A 13,274-nucleotide genomic window follows, 5' to 3' on the forward strand; every position below is an offset into this window, starting at 1 on the left:
CTTTGAGCCAATTGCCAGCTCATCCTGAAAAATGGTTACCAAAATTTAATCCTGACATTGGCCTGTTAGCAGAAGAACATATAAATAATTTCATGTTATCAATCAACTTGAATGGAGTAACGGAAGAAGATGCTGTTGTTAGACTATTTCCATACACTCTACAAGGAGCAGCAGGATCATGGTACTTTTCATTACCACCAGGTTCTATCAATAGCTGGGATGCTTTCCAGGAGCAATTTCTAACTAAGTTTGGAGATGATAGGTCTACAACAACTCTGATCAATGATCTCTCCAATCTTAAATCTGAATCAAAGGAACCCATCAAAGACTTCAACTCACGCTTCAATAAGTTGTTGAATAAAATTCCTGCGACATCCAAGCCTAGTGAGGAAGTCCGAAATGAATGGTATATCTCTACCTTGCCTTCAAACATAGCCATTTTCGTTGATAGGGCTGCTAAACCAACATTAGCAAAAAATATGAAGGAAGCAATCGCTGTTGAAAAACATATCCTAGCTTTGGAAAAGAAAAATGCTATAGAAGAAAGGAAATCCAAAAAGGTTACCTTTAGAGATGATTCAAAGAAGAAAGCAGCCAAGGATCCATATGACATGGAAGGTTTACAAAAAGTTCTTAAAACTATGTCTAATGAAATGGTTGAAATAAAAAAACAGGTAGCTGAGACTTCTACCAAAAAACCTTTTAGGAACTTTAAAAGAAATTAGCCAACTGATCCTAAACCACCTAATGCTATATCTAATGCAAAATATGATTTGGAAGATGAAGAAGATGGAGATACAGTTTTATCAGTTGAATAAACGAAAGAAGATGAAACAGTTGAATGTCATGGAATGTGGGACTTTATCTTACCCAATTCTGATAATGAAAGTGAACAGGAAGCTCTCCCAGTAAATACCAGAAGCAAAAGTATAGCTAAGCCTAATCAGGTAAATTCTAAGAAGAAAAACTCAAGTCCTGTTACTAAAGACAAAGCTCCCATAAAGAAAACTCCTGTTGCACCTCCCCACAATCAACCATCATCCTCCAATCCTCCCTCATCACCTAAAACGCTAGTAGTTTCAGACTTTATGGATTATAACATTGTGGAAGACATGAAGAAGACTCGAGAAAATATTTCTTTGCATGAACTTAGCAAGCTCAAACATCAACAAAAGTTGCTGCTTAAAGAATTAAATGTTGTACCTTCTTCTCCTCTTCCAACTAGTGTATTATCCAAGGCTGCTAAAGGATCAGGTAAGCCACCATCTGATAAGGTAGATGCTACTGATGTTGTTTTAATTGGGGACAGGTCAAATTCTCATACTCCTCCTTTTCTCTTAACTTATGAGATCTACAATAGAAATTTGCATAACTGCTTGATAGATTCAGGGGCTTCATCAAATATTATGCTAGCCTCAGTTTGCTCCAAATTAAATATTGAGCCCCAGAAGTCCGCAGTTCACATTGTTCAATTAGATCGAACTAAGGTACAAGTTTTAGGAGAGATAAATTCAGTTACTATCAGATTAGCAGCTGATCCCAGGGTTGTCCAAAGAATTGATATATTAATCGCTGACATCCCTAAGTTTTATGGTTTGATTCTGAGCAGAGATTGGTCCGAAAAACTTCACGGTTATATTTCAACTGATTGGTCTCACATGTGGCTTCCCTATAATGGGAAACCAAATCAAATCATAATAGATTGTGAAAAACATTTGACTCATACAGTAACTGAGTTTGAACAAGAGAATCAACTTATAGCCTTCAATAATAATATTCTCGAAAACTATTCGACTGATTCATTTTTGGAAATTTTAATGCTCAACAATCTCCTTTTCCTGTTAATAGTGTCCTATCGCAAATTGAAAATTTCTCTCATGCTGATACCTCAAAGTGTGTTAGTGTTGCAGATGAAATTGTAAATAAGCCTTTATTTTGGTCTTTATTTTTCGATGGATCAAAATCCAATGACGGTGCCGGAGCGAGATGTATTTTAGTTAGTCCAGAAGGTTAAAAACCATGTTATCATGTAGGCTAGTATTTGAGTGTACTAATAACATTGCGGAATATGAGGCATTGATTCAAGGGCTCTATAAAGCAATAGGCCTGAATATCCAATATCTGAAAGTATTTGGTGATTCTGAGATTGTTATTAAACAAGTAAGAAATACTATCCATTGTCTCTCGGGTCATCTTAAACATTATCAATCACTTGTTCAAGATCTCATCACTCATTTTCTAGCACTTGACATTTCTCCTATTCCTAGATTATAGAATGTGGCAGTTGATATTTTGGCTAATGTTGCTTCTAAGCTCCTTCCATCCGAGGATTATAGTCCAGATAGATTTTCAATTGAATTAATTTTTCGACCATCTGTCCTAGATAATGTCACCAATTGGCGTGTATTTAATCATGATGAGGATATCTTAAATTTCCTGACTTCTGAAGGATCTTATGACGAGCAGATTATTGATGAAAGTGATCATGATCTTCAATTAAAACAAAGACTCAATGAAAATCCTATTCCTAGATCTGTGGTCAAGCTAGAAGATCTTTATGATATTAAGGATAGATTCAAAAAGGTTACTAATTCAAAACTTCAAATTTCTACTTTAAGGCTTGAATTAGTAAATCTTGGCACTGAGGCCAAACCCCAGAATTTCAATCTAGGACTTGGACTTTCATTAGATGAAAGGACTTGGACTTTCATTAGATGAAAGATTTGCTTTCATCAGATTATTAAAGAAATACAAAAATGTTTTCGCTTGGAATTACGAAGATCTGAAAACTTATGATACCTCTATCATTCAACACACAATTCCAATGATTTCTGATGAGAAACCTGTACAACAAAAGCTAAGGAAAATTCACCCAAATCTTGAAAGTCAAATCAAAGCAGAGTTGAATAAACTCCTTAAGGCTAAAATAATCTTTCCTGTCAAACATTCTAAATGGGTCTCAAACTTAGTACCTATAAGGAAAAAGAATGGTGATATTAGGATTTGTATATATTTTAGAAATCTCAACAAAGCATGTCAGAAAGATAATTTCCCATTGCCAACCATGGAACAAATACTTCAATCAGTTGCTTCCTTAAAGTTAATGTATTTTCTTGATGGCTTTTCATGATATAATCAGGTACTAGTACATCCAAATAACATATTAAAGACTACATTCTGGACTAAATGGGGAACATATGCTTATTAGAAAATGCCTTTTGGTTTGATAAATGTTGGAGCTACTTTCCAATGAGCCATGAATATAGCCTTCAAAGGTTTGATCAATAGAACAACCATTGTGTACTTAGATGACATAACTGTGTATTCTAAAAAAAGGACCAATCATCTACATGCTTTAAAACATATCTTTGAACGTTGTAAAAAATATGGGATTTCTTTAAATCCCAAGAAATCATTATTTGCCCTTAATGAAGGTAAGATCTTAGGGTTTATTGTATCCAAAGATGGCATATACATTGATTCGGACAAGATTAAAGAGATTTTGATATTCCTTTGCCACATAACAAGAAATCTATGCAATCATTTTTGGGACAGATAAATTTTTTGAAAATATTTGTTCTTGATTTTCCTCAGATAATGTTACCCTTGCAATCTATGATTAAGAAAAATTCAATTTTCAAATGGGGACACAACGAAAAAGAAGCTTTTGACTCAATCAAACAAGCAATCATTAATGCTCCTGCATTGAATACTCTGATTTTTTCTAGTCATTTTATTTTATATACTGTAGCCACTCAAACATCTTATGTTGTTGTTTTAACACAAATCAATGACTATCAAGTAGAAGCACCCATATCTTTATTTAGTTATAATTCGCAAGGTGCTGAACTCAACTATTCAGAAGTTGAAAAACAAGCTTTCGTTGTATTTAAATCTATCAAACACTTTAGACCATTTCTCCTAAAAACACACACTAAAGTAATAGTCCCATTCTCTGCAGTGAGACAATTGCTAGTTCAAAGGGAAGTAGGAGAGAAGAGAGCTAACTGGGTAACAGCTTTACAAGAATATGATATTGATATTAAACCAGCGAAAATTGTTAGAGGGCAAGGTTTTTGCAGGTTATTGGCAGGAGCTTCCAATATTCCAGACCATGAAGATTCAGATAATACTACACAAGTAAATGAGATAAGTATCACTAATTCAGAATCTCAATATGCTGATTTGATCTTTTACTTGAAAAATGGATATGCTCCCCCTGAATTCAGTTACAAAAACAAATGTGCCTTAAGATTAAAAGCCAAACACTTTGAAATCATTGATAATGTGTTATTCAGAAGAAATTATGATTCAATTTTATTAAGATGCCTTGAAAAAACTGAAGCGCAAACTATTTTGCAGGAATTACATGATGGCCTAGCAGGTGGACATTTTGGAGGAGACACTACAGCTCACAAAATACTACATGCTGGATATTATTGGTTGAATTTGTTTAAAGATGTCCATGACTACGTAAGGAAATGCAAGATATGCCAAACTGTTAGTGGAAGACAAAGGAGACCAACCTTTCCTTTACAACCAGTAAATATTGAGCAACCATTTGAACAATGGGGACTTGATATTATTGGAGAGATTGTTCCACATTCTTCCAAGCAACACAGATACATACTCACGGCTACGGACTACATAAAGTTGGTATAAGCAATTCCTCTAAAAGTAGCCAATTCTGATGCAATTATTGAATTTATTGATTAGTTCATCATCACAAGGTTTGGTTTACCTAACACGCTTATTTTTGACAATGCATCTTATTTTTCTGGAAATAGTATAGTTGAGTTTGCTCTTAAGAGAGGTTTTAAGTTAAAATACTCTGCAAATTACTATCCTCAAGGAAATGGCTTAGCACAGCCAACTAACAAGAATCTCATCAAGATAATCAAAAGAATTGTTGATCAAAACCAAAAGAATTGGCATAAATCTTTGATATTTGCATTATGGGCAGATCACATAACTCATAAGGCCTCAATAGGTACTTCTCCTTTTAACTTAGTGTATGGGAAAGAAGCTGTAATACCTCCAAATTTAGCACTCCCATCTCTAGCCCTAGTGCAATTTATTGAAGAAATCCCTTCTTCTTCTATTCAATTGAGGTTTGATCAAATCCTTAAATTGGATGAGGAAAGAGAAAAGGCCAAAATTACTCATTCTAAACATCAACAAATCATTAAATCTTCTTTTGATGCAAGTTCTGTCGGCTCAAAATCATTACAGACTAGTGATCTCATTTTGAAATGGGATAAAGCACATGAAGACAAAGGTAAGCATACCAAATTTCAAAAGATGTGGCTTGGACCATTTCAAATCGTTGAAAAGATAGGCTCATCAATGTTTCTACTGCAATATTTATCAGGAAAGAGAGATTCTCTTCATGTGAATGGGCTTATCTTAAAGAAATTATTCTCCTAAGGAGGTAACCCCTTCTTACCTGTACATATTCTTTATGCAAGCTACTTTCTTTTAGGAAATAATGTTGTAAATAGTCTCCCATTGGATTTTCACTATTGAAAAGCTCTTTGAAAGAATATTGTGAATACTTGCTTTCAAAAATAGAACCTTTTAAGGAAATGATTACATTTTTGGAAATTAGATAAAACATGAAACTCTGAGAACCTCTTTAATTTTGTGAAATCTTCCAAACCTTGAAAATATAGTAAAACATTTTCAAGTTTATAAAAAAGGTAAAGACTTTCTCTAGCTAAGCATCCACAACTCTAAAATTGTCATCCACAAACTCTTAAGGAGTAATTCATTCACCCCATCCACTAGGTTTATGATTTTTCAGAGTGTAATTCTAAAATATATCTGATTTAAAAGATAAGAGGTCTCATGACAAGCCTGCTTACCATGATCATAGGGAACTAATTAAACTGACATTACCAATACTGCATATCAAAACAAGGTAATGGCTTATAATCATAAGACAAGGGGTCTCATTACGAGCCAGCTTGTTCAGTTCAATTACAACTAGTGAATGGCATTGTCATCATTTGGCTTCCAAACCAGGATAATGGCTTTTATCCCAAAAAATGAAAAAAATAAGAAGTAAAAAATAAAAAATACATGTAAACATATCTTTTGGATTTATCTTTCAAAAAGTTATACTCTTAAATGGATGCGACAATGAATTACTGATGGTTAAAAGGTAACCCTGTCAAGACTATAAATGTTTGCTGACAACAGAGGCACTACCTCTGACAAAAGAGTAACTTTAAAAAGCTAAGTTGGAGGAGCCCCCTACTTTATCTTTAAGAACCAATCAAAGCTTGAAGAAACCAAAAAGATGTTTTTATTTTATCACAAGGGTTTGTACAAGAATTTGCTAAATTCATATATTTTATTTTAGAGTAAAGTTTTATCTAACCAATTCTTAGATAGTTGTCTTTTTCCTCAATTGATTCTACATAAGAAAGTTTTAGAAATTTCATTATTTTTCAGAGATAATAGCTTCTCCCAGTGAATCGCCAATTGTTGTGCTATACAACAACCCCCCCATTTCAATTTTTAAACTCTTAGTCTTAAAATGCCAAATAAGAAATGGGTCCCCTTTAGAATATAAATAAAAGCAATAAACTTTTGAGTATAATATATTTTCCATAAAATTCATATGAAAATTGCTTTTAGAGTATTTAAGACCGCTCATCGCAAAGTTTTATCAAGGTAAGCCTTTTATGCACACAATGTAATAAAAGTATCACATCTCACACAACATTAATCCCACGAATGACTTAAAGCGACATTGAAACTTTGTGATGTGATAAGGCTATCGAAAATCGCTTATCGTTGATTCATAGTGAAGCGTCCAAAAAACTCCATTGAAATCTTGCGATGCGATAAGACTATCGCAATCGCATATCGCTGATTCATAAGGAAGCATCCAATACATTGCATTGAAGAATCACGATGCGATTTAATTATTGCATGTCGCATTCTCGATAAAACAAAGTGATAAATATTATGAATACATGTGGTAAAGGGATAAATCAATTATAAAGAAATAATGTGATTTGCCAAGATTAAAACCCGTCATCTCCCCATGCCAGTTGAGCACTCATTGCAATCGCAACTATGCAAACAAACCTTTTGAGTGTGGCGCTTGCAACTCTTGATTTGCGATACGCGATTCTTACACAAATATTAAAATAATGCAATCGCTAATCGAAAATTGCAGAGTCACGACACCTTTCTATAAAAGACCGTTACAATACTTGTGATGCGACATATGGTTTCAGCATTAAAGTTTCACGTTGAAAGTTACGGTAAAGCATTAAGGAGCAGTTATGGGTAAGTCCTTTGAAGATTTCATCCATGATAGCTAAGTACAATATAACATCTCATGCATCTAATGCGCTTAAACTGCCTTTGGTCTGTAATTTTTATTATCTCTTCTCAAGTTTTTCGACTGTTGCGCTCCTCTTTCTCATTTTGCAGAACTGACTGAGAATCACACAATCAGGCAAGATGTCTAAGAAATCTCAAAAAGCAAAGGCCCCGTTGTAGTGGAAGAATCACCAACAAAATTGGTGGTAATTGCAGATATTACCTATTTAGGCCTCGATAAAATTTCATGGGAAGGCATCTATACTTTACTCGAAGTAGAAGATCCAATGGAGATAGAAGAAGAAGCAACAATGGATGGAACTGATAAACAGAAAGCACACTCAATGATTTGGCCAGCTCCTGCCTCCATAAAATAACAGTCTGAGCTAAAGTATTGCCATATAATGATCTAGTGAGATGGGTAATCGAAAGTATTAATATAACAGATAGGGTTTTTTTCACAGTCGATGGGAGGATGTTTGGGACATTCAAGCCTAAATATGTCAAGAAGATGTATCATTTGCCGGATCACAGTGACACTACAACAAGGCATTTCTGGAAGCTTTCACTAAGGAGAATGACATAGAATCAGACCCTATCAAACAATGGAGACATTTTCCAAACAAGCATAAACACAAATCCTCTGGTAGGACTCCTTAGCATCTCCGTATTGTTATGGTGTTGCAATGGTATGTAGGCTCTTTGGAAGCCTAGATTCTGTTAGGTTTTCTATAGAAATGGTCCCATTTATAGAAGTAGCAGTCAACTCTTTTATTATGGATTGGGCAACCATTCTATCAGATAAAATGGCCAGTCAAATATTAGATTATAGAAGAAAATTGGTTCTTGTGTCGAAGTGTGAATTTGGTAAGGCTTCTTTAGTGTATTTGGGACACATTGTTGGAGGAGATGAGCTAAAGATAGACCCCTCTAAGGTTGCATTAGAGAAATTTTGAGGTCTAAAATGGGCCTCCTAAGAAAAATGTACAACCAAAATAAGCTTTATAAGAACCAATAGGATTCAAGATGATGATGTCAATCATGGGGGATGATTCACCATTTTCGGGGTAAAAAAGTAAAAATATTAAAAAATAATAAAATAATAAAACTACTTTTTCAACTTATCTCCCTAAGGTTTTTCTCAAATTTGGAGCAAGAGTACCCGTTGGATGAAAATTTAATTCCTCGTCCAAGGAGTACGCATGTTACATAATTTTGATGAACCTTGCTATAAAAAAATGAGAAATACATGAAAAAATGTGATTGCAATCACGTTTTTCATGTATTTCTCATTTTTCGTGTATAAGGGTCCATCGAAATTATTCAACATGGGTACTCCTTAGATGAGAAATCAATTTATGCATCCAACGAGTGTTCCCACTTGAAATTTGAGGAAACCCATAAGGAGATAAATTGAAAATACGAGTTGTAAAAGTAGTTTTTTCCTTTTTCCCTCTAAAATTTGATGATGTAATCTAATCTTATTTTATTATTTCCACTATTATTTTATAATTTCCTTAGGAGGCCCATTTTAGACCTCAAAAGTCCCCTAATGAGGTCATTCTGAATTGGACCAAGCCCAATACAGTTACAAAGGTAAGAAGCTTTCTAGGGGAAGCAAAATATTGGAGGAAATTTATTGCTATTTTTTCTTCCATTGCAACTCCATTACATGCATTGACTAGTGTCAAGAAAGTCTTCCATTGGGGAGATGTACAACAGAAAGAATTTGATGCTTTAAAACAAAAGATCAGTTCAACACTGGTATTGTCTCTTTCGGATCTTAGACATCCATTTGAGATTCAAACAGATGCTAGTGATTACGCCATGGGAGCAGTTTTTATGCAACATGGTAAGCCCATTTCATTTCATTCTGAAATTTTTAATGGTGTTGTGACTAACTATCCCACTTATGACAAAGAACTTTACGCATTGGTATAAAGTGTCAAAAAAATGGAAACATACTTGATGGGAAAGGAGATCGTTATCCATACCGACCATAAACTATTGCACTACTTACAGTCACAGTCAAAGTTACAACAATCACGACACTTCAGATGAATGGGTTTTCTACAACAATTTCATTTGGTTATCAAGTACAAAAAGGGAATCTACAATAAGGTAGTTGATATGCTTTCTAGGCCTATTGTAAATTCATCTATTGTACTCAAGCAAAATTCTGTTTTACATGAAAGTTACCTTGAGAAATATGCATCTGATAATGACTTTCAAGATGTGTATGCGATCTTGAGGCAAGGAAACCAAATTGAAGAGTTAGATTACAATTTACATAATAGTTTGTTGTATCACTTGGGCAAGTTATGTATTCCATGGGGAGAAAGAAACAATATCATAAGGGAGGTGCACACTTCATTGATTGCTGGACACTTTGGTGTAGGCAAGACAATAGAGAATCTCCAAAGGTATTGTTATTGGCCATGCATGTTTGATAATGTATCTCATTTCACCAGAGGATTTTCTTTGCGTGCAAAAAGTAAGCCTAGTAATAGGAAACTAATATTGTATGCTCCACTTCCAGTACCTTCACATCCATGGGAGAGTATCTCAATGGATTTTGTAGGAGGTCTTCCATTGTCAAGGAAAGGTCATGATTACTTGTATGTAGTTGTAGACATGTTCAAAAAATGTGTATATGAACACCATGTAAAAAGCAAATTACAGCTGAACAAATAGCTCATCTTTTCTTTCAAAATATTTGGGTTCATTTTGGTCTTCCTACTTCCACTGTAAGTGATCGAGATTCTTGATTTGTTGGGAATTTTTGGTCAAATTTGTGGGAGATGATGAATACTAAGTTGAAGAAGAGTACAATCTTTCATTCACAAATAGATGGAAAAATCGAGGTGGTCAACAGAACAATCATTCATCTTCTTAGAGGATAATGCATCAAACATCCGAAGTTGTGGAATGAACAGTTGCATTACATACAACAGGGCAAAGCATTCTTCCACAAATACATCGCCATTTGAGGGATGTTTTGGGTACTTGCCAAGATCAACATTGGACTTCATATTTGAGAAAGATGTCGCCATCGATGATCATAGAAACATTGATCAGGCAAGGAAGTTCATAGAGAAAATTTAGTTGAGACATCACACAGTGCAAAAACAGCTTGAGAAAAGTCAGAGCAGCTATAAGGCAAGGCATGGCAAACACTGTGTCGATCATAAATTCCAAGTTGGAGAAAAATTCTAGTTATATATTAGCAAATAAATACTTCAAGGGGAAGGTAAAAAGCTTAATCCAATCTGTTATGGTCCTTTTAAAATTCTGGAAAAGATTGATAACAATGCATTTAATCTAGATTTGCCTCCTTATATGCAAATATACTTTGTTTTTAATGTTGAGAATTTGAGATTGTTTGAGCCTCGTTTGATTGATGATCAAGGAGAGAATGTTCAGTTGTCATCAATAGATGATTTATCACTAGAATATTTTGATGAACTTCAACAAGATCTCATACTTGACAGAAGAACCAAAACTTCAAAGAGAGGGAATGTCGAATACCTTAGAGTGGGACTCAAGGGAAAAAAGCCTTCTAAATCCAAATGGTTGCAGTTCGAGAAGGTGAGAGAGTTGTACCCTTACGTTTTGAACAATTGATAGTATCTTTTGGGGTCCAAAAGGCTTCCAGTGGGGAGGAATGACTAGGTGCTCAGTATTTAGCTCAAAAATAAAAGATCTCATAATCACTCAAAACCTGAATGACCATGTCCATCTCGGTGATATGATCCCAATGCAACTTGTTTCACTAAAAACCGAGTTCGTATGAGGAAGATATCATGTTCTGTTCGCTTTTCCAAACAAAGGAATTTTTGAAAAAAAATGTATAGTCACTGCACAGTGAGCAGTCTGTATTGCTGACGTGGCAAGTCACTGGGAAGAGTCAACGATGGTCAATGGCCTATTAGAGTTCGACAAGTGGCATATTATGGTTTCTTTGCAGGTGTGGTGATGTGGCTTGTTTTCATTGGTTTAGAATGGACCAATGAGGAGGGGACAAGTGGCAAGCCCAGAGGTCGCCACATATCCCTCCCCAAAGGTCGAACTGGTCTATCAATGTGTTGTAGTGGAAAAATTATGGGGCAGGTCTGCGGATTCGAACCCATGAACTCACTCGATCAAACCACATGGCATACCATTTTACCACCGCATCAGGACTTAACATATAATGGTCACAAATAATATTTAAAGTTTAATGCTATGGCAGTTGGGGGTTAGGAGGGAGTTAGGCCGTGGGCCAGCCCCCTCCATGTGACTAGTTTCGATAACCGCCATCTAATGGTTAATGAAAGCCACGCGGATATTGTGCCTAACCACTGATTAAACCACCATTTAACCACGACATGTGTCCACTACTACTAACCGTCAGGCTAACGGTTAGCCTAACTGCGTAGTATTTGTGCTAATCCAGGTTTAACACTAACTAAGCATGCTTAAAATTTAATTAAACCGGATTTTAGTTCGGCAGACTTTTGGCGGTTCCTCCAATTTCGTCACTAACTCCATTTTTAGCTGGACTAACTAGAGTTCCTCCAGTTTTAGAGGAGTTTTACTAGGGAAAATTGTTTCTATCATAACTTTGGCAAAATTTGACCAAATTGGGATCAGGAAAAGGTGCTTCTAGCTGATGTTCTCAGCACACTGAAGCAGGTTTCAGGAGTAGCAGAGCATTGTAAACAACAAATTTTCCATTAGTTATCTAATACAAAGGCCCAAGCCATGGAAATTGGACCAAGGAGATGTAGCCGAGGAGGGGTGAACTCCTTCATCAAAACACTATGTTAAGTGTTCATTTTGATGGTTTTTTGTACATTTGATTGTTGCTGTTCAACACTTGTTTTTCATGTTATTTTGCTCATGAATTTAACATAAAACTTGATAAATTTACCTGTTATCATTCACAAACACCATAAGGGAACCTATGCACATGAAGCAATTGACAAGCATTTGTTTATAAATCTGAATTTGAAATTAGCACAAAAAAACTAACATTCAACAACAGATCACATGGTCTTCTTGGAGCTACTTACCATAGTTGCTTTGGTGACTGAATTGCTCTATTGTCCTCTTGGTAAACTTCCTTCAACCTTGGTAATGATGGGAAATATCTAATAACATGTGATTATGCATGGACAACACAAATATCAACATCTTATTTTTCCTCATCTTGCATTCTTAACTGTTAGAAAATTATACATTACGGAGCAATGGAACACATAAGATATTGCAAAAGTATAAACACAGAAAACGTATAAAACAAGAGAGACGCAGATATACGTGGTTCACCCAGTTTGGGCTACGTCCACCTCGAACAACCAGTCCTTCCTTTCTATTATCCAGCAAAATGAAGAGACACAACCTACAGCAAATCTGCTGTAATATCCTCTATTTTCTCTCACAGTCTCACCTCTCTGTTTCTCGCTCAGAGAATACACATCTATATCACAGCCTCAAATACAATGCCCTCATACAAAGCGAGGGGTTGCCTTCTAGGGCAAAAAACCCTAAACTAAACATAAGTTCTACCGTCAGATCATCTGCCTAATGAATGGCCCAAATTGACTAGAAATTACTATACTTTTACAAGGTATTTTTACATCTATTTTTGGCTTTGGGGGTGCTGCCCCCAAACCCCCGCTAGGGGATCGCTGGCCCCCGGACCCCCCAGCCGGGGGGACAAGTCCCCCCCACACCCCCTCGCATGGAGGGATGTACAAAATTCCTGGCGTATACATCCGGCTGAAACAAAAGACCTCTGAACAATCATGCTCCACACACAACATTAACATTTCTACTTGTTCAGTTAGATTGCTAAGAATTTATGTTTTAAAGTCATCAAACAAATTTCCAAGTTTAGCTTGACTTGTAGGTCTTGATGTTGATTTACTTACTCTTGCCCTTCCTCTTGATAT

Source organism: Pinus tabuliformis, chromosome 1_2, assembly GCF_031772625.1.
Source record: "Pinus tabuliformis cultivar Carrire ecotype Pingquan chromosome 1_2, CPIR1, whole genome shotgun sequence".
Classification (NCBI taxonomy): domain Eukaryota; kingdom Viridiplantae; phylum Streptophyta; class Pinopsida; order Pinales; family Pinaceae; genus Pinus; species Pinus tabuliformis.